Source organism: Triturus cristatus, chromosome 6 (genome assembly GCF_964204655.1).
Source record: "Triturus cristatus chromosome 6, aTriCri1.1, whole genome shotgun sequence".
In the NCBI taxonomy this organism is placed as follows: Eukaryota; Metazoa; Chordata; class Amphibia; order Caudata; family Salamandridae; genus Triturus; species Triturus cristatus.
The window spans coordinates 552,880,311-552,899,984 of NC_140589.1; positions in this window are offsets into that span (position 1 = coordinate 552,880,311).

Sequence of the window (19,674 nt, forward strand, 5' to 3'; positions counted from 1 at the left end):
TATGTACCATTCTTGGATATTTCACTAAAGGGATGTCAAAGGGGTGTCTATCAGACTTTTCCCGTGCAACCATTTTCTATTGAAGTAGGGAAACCTTATCAGCTAAGGCCACTTTATGGGCCTTAGAATCTGATAAATCCTGCTGCACCTGACCTAATACGTTTAGGATATCATCTAATGTAGCCATTCTACAGTTGAGGAAGTCAGGAGGAATATAAATTGTGGGCTTGCTATTCTGTCAGGTTGTGCAGGTCATCAAGGCTTGCTCAATCCTAGAAGGTCCTCCTCCAGGCACCACCAAGTCTGAATACCGTTGTGGCGTGAACTATTGGATTGGCCAGGTGGGGGAAAGGGTGTTGGGGACGGAACAGGGGGGAAGGAAACCTATAAGAGAAAACCAAAGTGTGACTAACTGTTCCTTTATCCACCTCTGAACTACCCCACCACCATCTATAACAAGGGGTATTCACCTGAAAGCTGTTCTGCATTTGTTAGAGGAATGATGATTGAGTGTATATCTAAGAGACAAGACGTAACATATAACACTATAGTAAATATCTCATCGAATACAATAGTTATAAGAACAATGAGAAACAGGCATGACTGAGTATCTAGAATAAACATAACTAATCTCACTCTTTAATATTCTTAATGAAATCACATTATCGTCTAAATAGTTGCAGACTGTAAAACATGATGATAAACTGGTTATTTATCTCTGGAGGATAGCTATTTTCCCTGGAGCGCTTTTAATATATGCGCTACCTGACACACAACTTTGTACAGGTTTTCAATGGATCAGTTGATTCTGTGGGAAACTACTTACGAAGACTGAATATTTATGTGTATATATTAAGGTATGTTTGACTCACTATTGAATTGATGTGCTAATATCAATAGTTTCAAGAAATTAAGAGCAATAATTATAGGTTTTGGAATTTGTACAGGGTCTTTGGACTTGAATACCAATGTAGCTGGAATAGAGTATAAGCTAATACAGCAATTCATAAGGTACATTCACCCTTAGTATTTTACATGTTATAAATAGGACTTAATAAGATGTGAAGCAATGCTATTGCCAGTATTAGACTTTGCAATAATAAAATAATTGAATCTGTCTGTTTAGATCATAGGGTTCACCACTAATGATGTAAGTGGGATATAAATGAACTACAATTTAATCATCGCATTTTAAGAGGCATTTCCCTCCTCTCCCTTCAAATTCATGCATAGGTAAAAACGATTAGGACTTTTCAGTCATTAATGTGACCTTTTCATATTTTTTCTGAATTGAATATTATTCTGGCTCGAATTATCTGGAGAGCCATAAGAGGTTGACAGAATAATTAAAGATTAATATATATAATTAGGTATGTTCTTTGTTTCCCCCGTTTTTGAACTTAGAGGTATTGGGTAACACATGGGAAGTAGAGTTATTAATGTGAAGCTTTTTTGTATAATATATTCTTTTAGAATTGTTCATCATTTAGACTTAATTGAATGGAGTCCAAGAAGAAACCAAGTGAATAATTATTAAGACTGAAATCTATCAATACTGGTTGTAATATTTGAATAAAGAGGTATGTGTCAGATTATTCAATTGGATATTAAGTCATGTTATAAATTACTGGTCACCAAGGGGTGAAATGGTTTGTAGGATGGGCAATACAGGGTCAACAAACGAATTTAGTTGTTGCAATGGGTCTCGTGGGGTTTAAGAGTGATATAAAGAACTATGTCTTTTGAGATAATTAGCAATTATTGTATAGAATATAAAATCTTGCTGTTCATCCTGGGTTGTGGTCAATATTAAAATGGAGACAGGCAGGCTTTATAAGGTGAGAGTGAGTGCAGGTTCAGAAGATACCTTGAATTGTCATGTACAGGTGACATTGTGAATGGTTTTGTTAAATTTGTTTTCAATTTATTGATTGGTGTATATATATTTTATTTCAGCCCTGATGACGTCCAGTATAGGACAAAACGCGTAGGCTGAAAAGACTTCATGGATATGTGACATATTGATTCATCTGCAACAATTTTGGAATAAAAATTGGAATATTTTATTGGAACTTGGCCTGCTGACTGTTTGCTGAAGAAATAAATAATAAATTGTTGATATGGCAACAATTTTGGAATAAAAATTGGAATATTTTATTGGAACTTGGCCTGCTGACTGTTTGCTGAAGAAATAAATAATAAATTGTTGATATGGACATTACTATAAGACGATCCTTTCCATTTTTGTGATTTCATTTTGAGGATTGTGGCCAGGAGCGGTGGGCTATGGAGAGTTGAGTGTTTTCTTTGGAAACTTTGAAGAAAAGTAATGAACAGTTACTATAGTGCACACTTTTTTTGTCCTCACTGCCTTGCTTTTGGTACTGTAAATTTAATCTGATATATGTTCTGAAATCACATTACCTGAGTATTGCATGATTAAATGTGGCACATGCCAAGCATGGATTTTCCAATTTGGTAGTCTGAGACTAAAGAACTTAGGAAAAAGTGAAGTACTAAGAGGGGACTGAGTGGATGAAGGAACATTACAGCTTGTGTGTTCGGTTTGCAATGCATTGAAATCGTTATAAATGCTGCATTAACCAGTGCTGCCACCTCCTCCTCTCCAAAGATGGGCTGGAGCTGCACACCTGGGCGGTGGCGCCACTTGCACAGAAGTCGCCCCTCTACCATGGTGTTGGGTGGGGAAATAAGAACTAAGAAGAAGAAATTGGGAGAGCATGTGGCCTAACGGCTAGGGCGGTCGACCTTGAAGCTGGGGAACCAGGCTCGAGTCTCAGCAGGGACGCTCAACATCCTGTGATTCTGGGCAGATCACTTAAACTCCCCATGCCGAAAAAAGGAATGTGTCCATCTTTAACCAACTGGTGCTCATGTAAAGTGCTCTGATACCTTCAGGTCTAGTTCATGCTACATAAATCACCCCCCCCCCCCAAAAAAGGAGGCAAATTAAAGAAGAAGAAAGAAGGGGAATAAACTAAGTCAAAAAGTCACAAAAACACGAAAAAAAAATCACAAAAATATAAAATACACAAACACAATGACACACACTATTATAAAAAATAAAAAACATGGGGAGGAATAGTAATAAAGGAGGACAATTACAAAGATTAAGTACAGATCAAAATTTAGGGCCAGCATCATTACAGAGAGCAGAAAAATAAGATGGGAATCACCATGCTGACCTCATGGTGCTGTTCACGCATGATTTATAGCCGACGAATCACAAACTGACTCGCCGGCAAACTCTGCCCGAAAGTGGAAATCCGCATGGCACAGTGGAGTTTTTTTTAACTCTGCGGAATTCCACTTAGTAGGACTCCGCATACTCCACCCATACCTAATGAGCAGCCCTGCACTGGAATTCCATTGCTAAGGTCCGTTTGTCATTATAGAATAGAAGGTGGTCCCAAAGATGTTAAATGGAAAAAAACACATTATTAGGCAGTTTTCAGTCAGTTTCGGAACACTTCTGGGTTTATTTGTAATGGTATGCTCTATGGTTTTACCGGGGGCTTATTTTTCTCAAACTGGTTGGTGGTGATCCAATTTCATGGGATGATGGAGTTTTAACCTAATTTGAATAGGTGCTAGAATTTGGGGTAAAATGGTGACTTTTAAACTTTTTTATTGCTATTCGTATTATGAGTTTTTCCCACCTATTCTTGCCACAGTGGGGACAGTACTACTCCCTGTACAATGCTTTGCTTAAAGGTATGATTTTTTGATCAGTGCAGTAGAGTCCTTTAGACCTGCATGAGCAGCGTTCAATTGTGAGGAGAGGCGGATGTTGAATTTTAGGCTAATGTTTCTGTTGACACTTGAGTATCTGCAAATGGCATGGAACAAGGGGGCATATGTACAAGCCCCTATCGCCATGGGAACGTCACTTTTTGTGACGTTCTCGTGGCGATAGGGGCCTTGCCTTATGTACAAGGCATCGTTAAGCCACTTAATGTGGCTTAACGCTGATGCTGCTTGTTCATAAGGTACCCTTTCACGCTATGGTTAGCATGAAAGGGGCGTGCAGTGGGTGTTGTGGTGGGCGTTCCACCGCAACACCCATTGTATTTGACGCTGGCCCCTATGTACAAGGGTGGTGTAGATAGAAGGCAGAGCCAAAATTAAGACGAGGAAAGGCCTGGTGTTAAGTTGGTTAAACGAGGAAAAATGTATTATTTGTCCTCGTTTTTGCTTTTTCCATGTGTGCTGCAGAAGGCAGCACACATGAAAAAAGCAAAATGCCATAGTTTGTTTATGTACAGGAAGGTGTCCCTTCCTGCACATAAACAAACCATTAGAAAAATGCAATTCTGTCAGGACACCTTCTCACACATAAACAGTCCTCCCTTGTACACAGTCACCCTTGCACTCTGGTGCAAGGGTACCTGCGTTGGCGCTATGTTGTTAAACGTAAAAAAACACACCACAAGATGATGGATGGAATGTTGCACATTGGCAAAACATTCACTCCCAGTCACAGATCTGGGTTTAATTCATCGTTATTTTGCTCACCACGCCACCCCAGTTCAGACATGGCCATGCAAATCAGTCTTGACCCTGTGCCTCATGGGAACAGTCCAGCCCGAACTGCCAAGCCATGTCTTCCCTGGACTGGAATCAAGCATCCTAGGACCAGTTTCCGGGTTTCACCCCTCTTCAGCCAGGATAGCTTGACTCCAGTGGCATAGTGAGCATGGGACCCACATCTGGGCCTACCCTTCCCACATAGGGCGAACAGCAAAACACACAAGATGATGGACGGAATGTTGCACATTGGCAAAACATTCACCCCCAGTCACAGATCTGGGTTTAATCCATCGTTATTTTGCTCACCATGCCACCACAGTTCAGACATGGCCATATGCAAATCAGTCTTGACCCTGTGCCTCATGGGAACAGTCCAGCCAAACTGCCAAGCCATGTCTTCCCTGGACTGAAATCAAGCATCCTAGGACCGGTTTTTGGGTTTCACCCCTCTTCAGCCAGGATAGCTTGACTCCAGTGGCGTAGTGAGCACGGGACCCACGTCTGGGCATACCTTTCACACATAGGGCGAACAGCAAAACACACAAGATGATGGACGGAATGTTGCACGTTGGCCTGGCCTGGCAGTTCGGGCTCGACTGTTCCCATGGGGAACAGGGTCAAGACTGATTTGCATATGGCTGGGTCCAAATTGGAATGCCATGGTGAGCAAAAAAAAAACAATGGATTTAGGCCCAGATATCTGTACTGGGGTGAATGTATGGCATTGTTCTGCATTCTGTCCATCAACAGTTCTTTTTGCATTTGTCACCCCGAGTGGGACAAGTATGCTCAGACGTGAGTCCTGTGCTCACCATGCCACTGGAATCAAGCTATCCTGGCTGAAGAGGGGTGAAACCCAACACCGGTCCTAGGATGCTTGTTTCCAGTCCAGGGAGGACCTGGCCTGGCAGTTCGGGCTCGACTGTTCCCATGGGGCACAGGGTCAAGACTGATTTGCATATGGCTGGGTCCAAATTGGAATGCCATGGTGAGCAAAAAAAACCAATGGATTTAGGCCCAGATATCTGTACTGGGGTGAATGTATGGCATTGTTCTGCATTCTGTCCATGAACAGTTCTTTTTGCATTTGTCACCCCGAGTGGGACAAGTATGCTCAGACGTGAGTCCTGTGCTCACCATGCCACTGGAATCAAGCTATCCTGGCTGAAGAGGGGTGAAACCCAAAAACCGGTCCTAGGATGCTTGTTTCCAGTCCAGGGAGGACCTGGCCTGGCAGTTCGGGCTCGACTGTTCCCATGGGGCACAGGGTCAAGACTGATTTGCATATGGCTGGGTCCAAACTGGAATGGCATGGTGAGCAAAAAAAACGATGGATTTAGGCCCAGATCTCTGTACTGGGGTGAATGTATGACATTGTTCTGCATTCTGTCCATCAACAGTTCTTTTTGCATTTGTCACCCCGAGTGGGACGGGTATGCTAAGACGTGAGTCCCATGCCCACCATGCCACTGGAATCAAGCTATCCTGGCTGAACAGCGGTGAAACCCCGAAACCGGTCCTAGAATGCTTGTTTCCAGTCCAGGGAGGACCTGGCATGGCAGTTCGGGCTGGACTGTTCCCATGGGGCACATGGTCAAGACGGATTTGCATATGGCTGGGTCCAAACTGGAATGGCATGGTGAGCAAAACAAACGATGGATTTAGGCCCAGATCTCTGTACTGGGGTGAATGTATGACATTGTTCTGCATTCTGTCCATCAACAGTTATTTTTGCATGTTGTTAAACATAGCGCCATCGCAGGGGGAAACACAAGGCTGCATGACATGCCAGTAAATATGGTGCAGCCTTGCGTTTCCGAGGTGGCAATGCATGTCGTTAAGCCAAGGAAGCTAACGATGCGCTCCGCCACTTCATTTTACATATGCCCCAAGGTTTCTTTCTAATTAGGCTAAGTTACTAGGTTACACCCTTCCTCTGGAAGGGTTGAGAATCTTTGGGCTGTTGTCAGACTGTTTTGTGTGGGTTGCAGGGGGAAGTTACCTATGGTTTTGAGTGTTAGTAACTTTACTGGAGGTTGTGTGTGGATCCCTATTGGAAACTGCAGGAGAAAATGATTGGCACCATGTTGGTTTGCTGTGGGTTCCCGGCAAGAGTCAGAGGTCTCATTGGGACTTTGATGTGTGCACTCTGATGTTGGTGCTGCTACTGGATTTGATGGATTTTTCCTGATGGGAAATTTCAGCCATTGCTGGGCTATGGTCTCTGTCACTTGGATGTGGCCACGGCTGGGGTCGGATGATCATGAGGTCCCGTGAATGCCATTTTTTCCAGCGGAACGCGGTGTTGCTGGGCCTCTCCCTGCACCCTGGGTGCGGACTGCAAAAGTCATTTGTGGAGACTCTTTCCCTCCCATCTCTTCCCTATCCCTCAGACCCAGAATATTCCGGTCTTGCCGCCCCTGGCAGAAAACAGAGGCTTGCTACTTGGCTTATCCAATGGGGAGACCTTGGATGTTTTAGAAGCTTTTAGGGGAGAGGAAGAGGCTTAAAGTTCTGCCCACGATGGGAGTCAGGTAGGCAGCAGGTGCTTGCCATGCTATGACTACTTGCCTGGGTGGATCTTTCCCATTGACTTGATGCCAGATTTGAGCAATGGCTAATGAAGTTCACTTGCCTTTTAAAAATCTCCTTCCCCAAACGTCCAGGAAAGCTGGCTTCTGACACTGAAGTAGTTGCTTCGTTTTAGAACTATAGGACGTCCCCCATCTGGTGGTAAACCCTGAGGCGGTTCAGGCTCACATAGCCCGCTCAAAGGTGGACTTGGGTGAGAGGTCCAGGGTGCCTGTTTTATGCACCAGTGGGGGCCCACCCTGCTCCCTCATCAGACTGTATTCCCCAGGGGATTTGGTCAGTCAACCGTCCCCATGGGGACCATCAGCAGAGGGGGCCCTGGGCCCCCTACAGGCACCAGGACGATGGACTCTAGCGTGGATTCCCAATTTACATAGCATGGCTGTTCCGAAAACCTGCTGTGGAGACTGGGAGTGACCTAAAAGGGGTAGGTTCCTGCAGGCACTGGTTTGAACTCATGGCGTGTTTTTACCCTGTGAGAAGTGCTAGGGCATTGCTGTCCCAGACAGTCACCCCACCTTGTTGGTACTTGGAGCAAGACCCCTGCTGAACTTAACTCCCTGTTTGTTGCAATGACTGTCATGTGTTCGGCTACCCACTCGATGGGGTGGGTGCAGCCTGATTTTCTTGATGTTGATTGGGTGATGCAGGTGCAGCGTTCTGAGTTTGGTTTGGGTGTGAATGCTTTGTGGGGGCTGACCCTGTTATATTCTGTTCTGGCCATGGTATATTTTTAGGCTTAGGTTTAATTAAGCACTGAGTTCTGGAGAGCCTCGACAGAGTGTGTATGCTCAAAGTCTATTGGTGCACAAAGATTTGTCCACTCTTATATACAGTTCATTAGGAGCAATAAAGCAATTTCCTACATTCCAGGGGAGCATCTTAGTTGAAAATCAATAAGCAAGGGCATCTGATAAGACACAGATGGCTCTCGACCTTGGGGAGAGCTAGTGTGGGACTGTGTGTATTTGTCCAGAAGTGCGGCAGGAGGATCATGTGATAACTAAGGGGCATATTAGCAAGAACCTCGTTAAAATTATCGCCGTTTTAGCGGCAGGAAACTGCCGCTAAAATGGTGATAATAGGATTGCTAATATGCGTTATAGAATTCCAATAGAAGTCCAAGTTAGATGTCCTGCACATCTAACCTGGGCTTCTATTGGAATTCTATAACACGTATTAGCAAGCCCGGCGATAATTTTAACGAGGTTCTTTCTAATATTAAGGGTGGGCAGAATTTGCAAAAGTGCCTTTCGCAAAATATCGCGAAACAACAAAAAATCTCCGCGATCACTCGAAATTTCGCGTGATCGCGGAAATATTTTTATGCTGTTTAATGCGTTACGAATTTAACCTTCAACTCGGGAACCTGCTTTATTTATATCTGAAAGATTTACAGATATAAATAAAGCAGGTGCCCGAGATGAAGGTCAAATACAAGTGCTTCCTGTTGGGGTTTAATTTTTGTGACAGGAGCATCGTGCCAGAATGAATCCTGCCCTGCCTGCATATTTATCCAAGAAGATGCCACCGTTTTGTGCAATACCTCTACTCAACTGGAGTACTTTCTACTGGCTAATCACTGCTACGCTACCTCATTGGGTAATTGTATAGTGCTTTTCCTACACTACAGCTGCGTAAAGGGCCAGAAGAGTTGTCTACAGCGACCATGTGTGTCTGTAACGTTGCCACAGCGCCGACGGGCGCCGGGGTCCCTCGAGTGAGCTGTCCGTCATAGTGGGGGAAAGGGCGGGAAGATGTTGCACACCGCTGGTGTGTGGGCCGGTGCCAAACGGGCGGGGCTTCCATGCAGTTCACATGCCTCTTGTTTATAAAGGGCCAGAGACCGATCAGAGCAGCAGATTAGGTGACAGAACCTCCTGGTGTCAGGAACTACCAGGGGATTGCGCTCGAGAAACTCATGGGTGCCCAGAGCTCCATCAAGGATTACAGCAAATTGTTGATGGTAGTAGATATGGGGAGAAAGCACACCTGCCGAGGCGACAATTTCCATTCCCTCGCGGATCGTGGAAGTTTCTACATTTTTGCATTTTGCACGGAGCGAGACAATGTCGAATGTTTGCAATTTCAGCGAGCGGAACAGAAATTGTCGCCCACCCATAGCTAATATGCCCCTAAGTGTAGTGTGCATGTTGTGTCCTGATTGGTTGAGTGTTTCTATCTACATATGGTATCTAGCTTTGTAGTATTTTGGGGAACATGAATTCTTGGCCAAATGTGTTTGGTTGGGACCAATTCCCTCGGACCAGTTTTTGGGGTAACTATCTATCTGTGGGATCGATCAAGGTTTTTCCTAGGCGCGCATGTGTCTTTAAATTAAGAGATACCCCACCTGTGACCTGGTATTTGATAGGCGTGGGTGTGGGTTGTAGGACTTGTTTAACCACGTATCTTTGACTTGGGGTTGATGGTGAGGTCCCCTTGTGTGAATCCGACAGCAATGATACAAGTTCATTGGAACTCCTGAAAATAATATGGCAGTCACTGTTATCATTTGTATTGATATCCTTAACATTGTGCATACAGTTGTATTGGCATACATTGACATTTTTCTTACTGGTATTGACATGGCTAAGTATGCTTAAGTCATAACATATATCAACATTGTTTTTACTAGCAACAGTATTGTCATTTTTGCATGGATTATGACATATATTGATCTTTTCATTGCCGGTGTTGGTGCCACTGTGCGGGTACAGGTTATGACATACATTGATATTACATTAACGGGTATTGGCATGGTCCTGTGGGCACAGGGTATGGCATACATTGATACTGCCTTTATTGGTATTGCCGCTGTTGAGCCTGCACATATCATGGTATGCATTTACATCATATTCACCAATTCCAACATTGTCAAAACACACTAACAGTTATGCAACTTTTGTAAAAATATATGGTTGAACATCATGGAAATTACCTCAGGAATTTTTGACAGTTTGAATTGTATTTTTAATTTTATATGTGTTTCAGTCTCTGATCTGATTGTTATCCTTGTGTACCTTTTGTAGCAGGTGAAGAGAAGCAGCTGTACTCTCTCCAGCATGTTGGTGCTTCAAAATTTCATGATGTAAACCTTAGGTGCCTCTTTTAATGTACCATAAGTTGGACTCCCGTCACACCAGATGAATTTTTGTTATCTTTCTCCTGCTTTAACAAGGTGTGAAAGAGTGAGGTACCCCACAGATTCCACAGACTCACAGGCGCTGATACTGGGATAATCATCATGTGAAATAAAGTTTACAGGCTCAACATTCAAAAACCATCTCTCTGGTTTAACAGAGGCAACAGTCTGAGGCTTTGGGCAGAAGAGCTAGGGCCAGATTCACAGAACTAACTTAAGACAGAATCCTAAACTTACTACCATTTTCGTATTCACAGAAGGCACTTACTCATTTTGGTATTCACAGAAGACATTTACTCACTTCGGTATTCACAGAAGTTAGTAGTCCTAACTTTAGGACTCCTAAATGCCTTCTGTGAATACCGAAAGTCTTAAAATTTGGATTTTTCTCAGTTTAGGAGTCCTAAAGTTAGGACTCCTAACTTTACTACTACTAAACTGAGAAAAATCCTAATTTTAAGGCTTTCGGTATTCGCAGAAGGCATTTAGGAGTCCTAAAGTTAGGAGTCCTAACTTTACTACTACTAAATTGAGAAAAATCCTACTTTTAAGACTTTCGGTATTCACAGAAGGCATTTAGGAGTCCTAAAGTTAGGAGTTCTAACTATACTACTACTAAACTGAGAAAAATCCTAATTTTAAGGCTTTCGGTATTCACAGAAGGCATTTAGGAGTCCTAAAGTTAGGAGTCCTAACTTTACTACTACTAAATTGAGAAAAATCCTAATTTTAAGACTTTCGGTATTCACAGAAGGCATTTAGGAGTCCTAAAGTTAGGAGTCCTAACTATACTACTACTAAACTGAGAAAAATCCTAATTTTAAGACTTTCGGTATTCACAGAAGGCCTTTAGGAGTCCTAAAGTTAGGACTCCTAACTTCTGTGAATACCGAAATGAGTAAGTGCCTTCTGTGAATACCAAAATGAGTAAGTGCCTTCTGTGAATACCAAAATGGTAGTGAGTTTAGGATTTTGTCTTAAGTTAGTTCTGTGAATCGGGCCCCTAGTCTTTAGGTTACACTGGTCCTATAGTGTGATTAATTAGACACCACTTAGGTCAATGTGAGTTGCCCACTTCAAAAATCATCACTGGGAATGCCACATTTAAAACCAAGCCCCTGAAACATGTTTCTGCTCCTATGGATCTGTCATCTGATGAATGCTAAAAGTAGTGTTTCCAAAAAATCAGATTTCACCAGGGTTATTTTGAATCCTCTTCATTTATTAAATGTACTTGCTTGTGTACCAAATATGGTTCATCCATAGTATTTTAACACTTATTACGACTATGGCAGTCTTCCAATGCGACTGCCACTGTGGCGTTCCCAGGAAGACTACCAAGGCTGTGGTGAGCCAGCCCACCAGATTATGAGTTTAATCCAGGGTGGGCAGGCAGTGTACATATTAGCCACCACTAAGGTCTCCTCTAGGTAACTATAAGCAGGGATATTATAAAAGATGTTTTATATGCCCAGGTAAGGAAAAAACTGCCCGTTTCATTTTTCCCATTGTAGCACATGCGCTCCATAGGCTAACATGGGAATACTTTACTAAAGTACAACTATTTATAAAAGTGAGCTGAAAAAACATAATTCAAAGTATGAAAATGATAGTTAGAATAAATCCAATAACTTGCCAAGGTTAGATTTATTATAACAATCACAGAAAAGAAGTTATAGAACATGCGTTCTGCTGTGCTAAAATCAAGCCTTCTAGCAGCCCCTCCTGAATTGCCAGCCTTTGGCAGTCAGAGCCAAACAGCTCTGGTGAGGTGTGAAGTAGCCTGCATTGAGGAAAAAGGGCATCTGGTGGAAGGAGATCTGCAAACTACAGAACAAAAAGCAGGAACGGGGCTGGGTAGCCAAGCGGGTCTTCAAGGAGGGAATGACAGTTAAGACAAGACATAGGCTCACCCACACTTCCTGGACCACCAGCCAGACAGGAGCCCCTATAATTGAATTAGAATAAGGGCTGGAAGGGATGTGTTAAGGAAACCTAGCCACACCAGCAACTTGGCTTAGCTAAATACTAACCTCCAGAAGAGAGTTTCTCCTTTTGGATTTTAAAGGAATAGTGCTTTCTGTGACAAGAATATGCCACATTTTGAAGAACGTTGCCATACGTCTGGGTGTCACCCTGTAGCCAATTGGTCAGGGGTGCCCCCCTGCTTGTCATCCAGAAACACTGGATAAATATGGGAGAGCTGCACAATAACTCAGATCCCTTCCTGCAAACTACAAAAAGAAGAAGGACAGCCTTGCTGGACCCTTGGACTACAAAGGAGAGGATTGCACTCAGAAGACCTGCTGCATACTTTGGTGTTTTCAGCCCTAAAAGGACTCTGCCTTGCTTTGAAAGTTGAAAGAGTAGAATAACTGAAAGCAACTGCTTAAAAGAGCTCCACCGGCATCATCTCCACCAAGAAGAACCCAGCTGGACAGCGTTCAGTGGACTTTTAAAGATTTGGCAAGGTGCATTGTGGGTCTTGTAGACTTAACTCCCCATGGAGCAACTCAGAGATTCTGGAACCTTGGACTGGTGTTGTGGGACCCTCAAATACCCAAAAGAAAAATCTGGAGAAGAAAGACTGCCCTGCTGGACCCTTGGACTGCACAAGAGAGGACTGTACTCATAATGACTGCACCTCCTGCACTAGCATGGCTTAGTGTGGAGTCCCTGATCAGCAATTAGTAGAAAAGTGCTGGAAGAGCAACATGCAAGATTAACAATGAGGACACCTCCAGCTGACAAGGTTCACCTTGAGGTTACGTGGAGTGACCAGGTGCATTGTGGGAGTTGTAGTCCCAGACCCCAAGAGGCAAACCAGAGCCTATGAACCCAAGGCAGAAGCTACGGACCACTTTCCTGCATCAAGAAACTCTTCAGGAAGTAAGTGCAAAAGTGTTACATTGTTTTAGTGTCATTTAAATCATAAAAATATGTCCTATTTGTATAAATTGGTGTTGGAAATTTATTGTAAGGCATATCTTAACTATCGAATGCGTTACTGTTTAAAATGTTTTATAAACCTGTCTCAAAAGTTAAGCCTGTCTACTCTTAGCTAGCTACCAAGGTTTGCGCATGGGAATAATGTATTGAGTCCTCGACTGGACCTTATATTGTGATTGTGCCCTTATTACTAGTGGTAGGTACCTACTTACCCCTACTAATAGACCACATCGCAACACAATCTTTAAGAGCTCTTCTGAAATCCTGCTCCCATTTGTCCAATCTTGTGATTCTAGCTGATTTCAACTTTTAATTTGGAGCCCTTACAGATAGGGACAACAAAGTCTTAACTGAATGAATACATGTTAACATTTGAGCTTGTAATTGTAATAAAGGTTTTTCAAAAAAAAAAAAAAAAAACATTTGAGCTTGTTCTTATCTCAGCTGGCCATATGCTTGACGGTATTTTCACTAGCAACCCTAAACTTGTGTTTACCTCTGTCCTACCACTGATATAGTCAGACCACAAAGCAGTTCTCTTTACCATGGAGCTGCCAGGTGAGACTACAGTAAAAAACAAAATACTTCACACAATTAAACCCCAACCCTGGTATATAATCGAATGCAGCAAATTCATTAAGAGCTTGTCAAAACATCCTCCCAACTTGATGGACGATATTGACACAGCAGCTGCTAACTACTCCACCTGGATTGGCAAGGTAGCTGAGCAATTAGCCCCAATAAAAACTTACAAGAATTACAGAGATAAACCATCCACCTCTTGATACTCTGCAAAACTAAAACTACTAAAACAAAAATGCAGAAAATAAGAACAAATATGAAGCAACACATATAGTTCTCATCAGAGAGACGGATACAAACAATGCATCACAAAGAATGATGCCTTGATAATGTCCGAGAAATCAAACTATTTCAGACAAAATCAATACTGCTAAAAACTTGAACACAGATATTTTTAGCACAGTCAACTCACTAACCAGTATAAACAATAGAAACACCTCTGGTCATAATCAAGCTTTCTGTGATAAGTTGGCTGATTACTTTCAACACAAGGTAAATGAAATCAATAACCTATTCAGTACTAACTCCCAAGAGATGGCAGACAAACCCATGCTGGACAACTATACCTCTGCCCAAGCACTCCTCACTGAACTTTCCTCTCTACTGATAGAGCTTGTAACCAAGTTCATTGAAGTCACTAAACCTCGTACGCCCAATGATCCTTGCCTGCCCAAAATGTTGCATTTGTCCCCAAACACAATTGCTATACATCTGACCACACTCTTTAAAAATATTTTCAAACCGGACACTTTCCCAATATCTGGAAAGAAGCTTCAATCATCCCTATAACAAAGAAAGCCTCATGAAGCCCTTTGGAAGTTAGTAGCTATTGCCCTATCTCTCTACTTTTGTTTCTGGCCAAAATAGCTGAGACAGCCATGTATGCAATACTCTCATCTTTCCTTGCTAATGACCTGCTGCTTGATTCATCTCCACCACCTACCCTCGGCCGCTAGTGGTATTGAGTTAGATTTGAATGAATTATTCTTTTTGGGAAATTCAAAGGTGAATGAATGATTTGCCTTTGTCTGTCCACACATGAATGTTAATTGTTGTTATTGTACGGCTTCAGGCGAATTGTTTGGTTCAAGGATTTGTAAGGTTGATGTGAACTATCTTTGTCCGGTGGGGGGGCCCGGGGTAGGGCCCAGGGAGGGGAGGGTTCCTGGGGGTTGTGGCGGTGGGTGTTGTGGCCCTCTTGGGTGTCCGAGCAGCCTGATCAGTGGCTCCATGGCATCTGTTGTTCTTCAGGTGTGGCTGTGTGCTGGGCTCCCTTTCCTGGTGCAGGTTGTCGTCCGACTTAACACCAGGTGTTAAATTCCTGCCGCTAAAGCACCTTATCTCATGTTTTGGGATCTTATTGAAGATCTGGCTGGTTGTTGATAATGTTGCGAAGTGGTGTTGTTTGCGGCTTTTTGCAAGGGAACGCCTACTCTGAATCTTATTAGAGTTTATTACCGGTGTCATCCGTTACATTGTTTTTTGCGGCTACTGTCACAGGAAAATTGGTGATATCAGCTGTTGGCACCAGGTTGTGAATGGTGCTATGTATTTATCACCACTTTGGCTGCGAAAAAGTGCTGCTAACTCGGCGATAGCTCCTTGAGAATATGGCCCTCAGACTTATTTCTTTGTCCTTACATTTTGCTAATAACATTCCATTTCAGATGTATTACCCTGAATTGCCTCTTGTGAACACATGTTCAGACATATATATATTTGATATGCAGATAATCGAAACTGGAGTCGATGTGTGCCAAAATATATGTAGTTTTCTCTAGAAGTTGGTACACTTTTATTTAACATTAAACTCTGACAAATTTAAATCTTTCTTAATAACAGCCACATATGAAAGATGACTTTTTGTCTTGTGGCTAACACATGTATCTGTATAAAAACAAAACTGACTCAATGGAAAAATGTATGCTTTTTTAACTCTTTAGCCTGCCATCTTTCATCGGTCACCTTTTCTAAGATGAACCACACTATCTACAATAGGTGCCTCAGAGTTTAACTATCAAATTCATGCTGTTATCCCCAGTTTAACCTTACAACGCTGTACGAGCGTGCTTGTCTTTCCTTTGAGAATAATGTGCCTTCGTTTGTACTTTCTGCTCTGTAGTTCATCTCTTTTTGGCATTTCGTGATGCAGTGAATTGTGTCGCGCTCGATCTCGCTCTTCCTCCCTTTGTCAGGTGGTGATGAACTGGGGACTGGCAAGGCCATTTACAAGTCTTATGAAAGCGGAGTTCGAGTGAGAAAATCGGGCATCAACAGAAGGGAATGTATTCATGCCATTCATTTGGTCCCTGGCTATGCTTTCGTGCATATATGAGGTAACAGCATAGTAAAAATGTGTCTTCGCAGTCACAAAAAATTGGATTTATCATAGGATGTGTGTATTTTCATGGGTAAAACTGCAAATGTATTCAGAGAGATGTGGTGTTTCGTTTTTTTCACTCATTGTATAACTTGGAAAACAGAAATGTGTCATACACATCTGGGGGCAGATTTATGAGCCCCTTGCGCCATTTTTGCGTCACTTTTCCCATGTTAAAAGTGACGCAAAAGTGGCGCAAGGGGCTCATAAATCTGCCCCCAGATGTGCATGGCAACAAACAAGAGCATATGCTTTTGAAAAATGCTCATAAGACAACGCATATTCCTGTGAGTTGCATGCAAAGAGACAAAACATCTTCAACAAAAATGAGTGTAATTAATAAATAAATAATAAATGAGTGCTTATGCAAAACACAACAATTACAACGGTTGTCAAGTGCCACGTGCAGAGTCACACTGACATGCATTAAATAGAAAATGCTAGAACATGCAAAGTGTAGGCAGATGGTTTTGTGTACAGACCACCCACATACAGGCTGGCTCAAATGGTCCGTGTGATAACTATGTTACTGGTTGGCATAACTTTAACATTTGTGGAGTGGAAGCATAAAGTTAGATCTCCACGTCAGAAAGCTTGAACTCCCGTGATCTTGCGGCATCACACTTTACACAACTGACAACTGAGGTCCAGATTTACAAAAAAAGTCAAAGAGCGCTTTTTTGTGTCCTAAAAATTTGTGCTGCATTATGCACTTTTCTTTGCCTCATCAATGCGGCGCATAGTGCACCACAACGCAACCACAAAGCAAACACAACACAAAGTCTGCCTCCTAGCTCGATTCACCATAATGCAATGTGTCCTTGAAAGACACAAATCAGATTTGCTTGCCGTAAACAATGTTTCTGCAAGCAGCAGGCATTTGCATCACTTTTCCCTAAAATATCTCACGGAGTATTTCAGCACTCTCATCTTGGCAAGCCAACAAAGTGGTAACACTCAGGAGGGTATTTGCTAAGAGGGAGGAGCTGTTCGGGAGGGAACCAGAAAGTGCTGAATTAACTTTAGGAAGAAGTCTATGAGATTTTGATTTCAGAGGTGACTAAGCAAGAAATAATCTTGTTATCACCTCCAAATTATCTCATAACACAAAGGGAGAGATGGAGGAATGCCAACTCACACATTCCACAATCAAAATTAAAGAAAATAAGAGTGCGATGGCTGGAGTTTTTAGGCCCAATTTTTTGTCTATGTCAAGGATGTTCCAATTAGGGCCACGAAGGATCAGCTATCCAGAGTATCAATTATATTGGAAGAGGAGGCCTCTTCACTATTTGCAGCATGCTTCATCATAAGCGACCTTATCCCACCACAGTAAGAGAATACTACCAGGGCGGATTCAACCTCAAATAAGAGGGAGTTCTTAACTAAAACTATCTGGATAAGAAGGGATCCAGAAATGCAAAAAATACCTAATGGTAAATGCAGGATAATACCTTTCTTCAGTGGGTACCTTCGGTATGCCTAAAAACAAGTGGATTGTGTCTGGATACAATGGTCTCACCATCCGTCATCAGCCAACATGTTTTTGACTTTAGATTTGCCAGTACTGGTGAGGGGCATTCTTCAGGGCCAATGGGGATCCCTATCTCTATAGCTCAGGCTACGATAGTGAGTAAGAAGAATACAGGTGTCAACAAGAGTCCTACATTGACACCTCAAGATAAAGTTCCTAAAATGTATTAGAACAAAACAAAAGCAAAGTACTTTTATGCAGAATTATTTGACTTACAATTGGCACTCAAGTTGAACATTACATACAGGGTGCTAATGTACATCTGTGAAATACAATTAGTGACACTGCACTGGAGACAGGGAAACACACATGTAGGTCTAGGTGGAAATAGAATCCTCTGTAGTCACACACTGTAGTTATATAAAATAGTTACATAAAGGTAATCATTTTCTCCACTAAAGGAAATACACGAAGCAAAACCCCTGAGTAGGTTCATTATTCTGATAAGACATCTCTAGTTTATAAGGGTCATTGTTGTTATAGGTCCTCAACATCTTTGCTGAAAATTCCATAACAACAAGGAAGCTAGTGGTGACAAGATGGGAGAACTCTATGTTACATTGTCAGGACCTGTGTATTTTTGGTATATAGACAAAAGAGTGCCCTTAAAATATATGTTGTGGCTCACACAACAAGTGATAGTGACACCTCCAAACAATCAAATTTATGGCAACCGATGATGAGATCATTAGTGGCAGTGGGAGGATCCACCCTCCCATTTTTCTTACAAAACACATGGCTCACATGGATTAATTACAGTATCCTTCACATTCACTCCTCAGCAACAAATAATACTTTAATATTTCACCCCCTGATAGTGCTGTGTACAACAAATCTGACTTCTTCAAGAGGCATTCCATATGGGAAGCCTAGAAGTGCTCCCGTAACCTAGCCACTCATTGTCCGTTTATGGAGCCGGCATCGGTATATAGGTAAATACCATCTGACGTCATGGATGTGATGCACGCCCCAATGTGGCTGATGAGAAATGTAGTTTTTTCGGCACGTAAACTTCAATTAATTCAGTTTTATATTCTGCACACGACCTACCTGTTAGACCTGGCACCTTGGTGTGAGTCTCCCTTCCACTTTTTGTCGCTGTGCCTCATGTGTTTTGCTGGTGTTGGCTGCTCAGAGCACTGTGCCACTGCCAACCAGTGCCACAGTGCAAGTGCTCCCTATGTAAAATGTATATGTTGGTTGGATTCCATGATTGGCTTATTTGGTTTACTGTCAGACCCCAGTACAGTGCATCAGGAGTGCCAGGGCTTGTAAATACAAATGCCGCTGGTGGGCTTGCAGCACTGGTTGTGCCACCCCCAGACGCGGCCTGGTAAAATATGTCTAAGGTCTGCCATTGCAGAACCTGAGTGCAGTCTGGTACTGTCATGCTGACTGGCAAGTGCACCCACTTGCCAGTCCCTAAACCTTCCCTTAACTTCATGTTAGTCACCCCTATGGTAGGCCCATGGGCAGGGTGCATTGTAAGCATAAGGTAGGACAAGCCCTGATGTGTGTGGCATGTCCTAATAGTGAATTACAGCCATTTTCATTTTTCACTATTGTAAGGCTACCCTGTTCTCATAGGCCAGAATGGGCTGTTAAGATTATTACATCCTATGATCCTAACAGGCCCAAGGAACATGGTAGAAAATCGAGAGTAGTATGCCTGAAGTCAGAATAATAAGGTACATCTTTTAGTAAGGTTTATTTTAATATTCTGCGTTTGCAAATACCACTTTTAGAAAGTTGGCATTTGCTTGCCAAACCATTTCAGCCCGCCTCTGCGCTGATGTGTATCTGCTGTCTGGCTTGTGTGAGTGACAGGGCTGGGGGATCCCAGAGGGGCAGGGCTAGGTAGCCTGGTGGTGAATAGAAAGATTGACCTATAGATGGGTGGGAGGAGTACACCTGGACGCTGAATAGGGCTGTGCTCTGCCA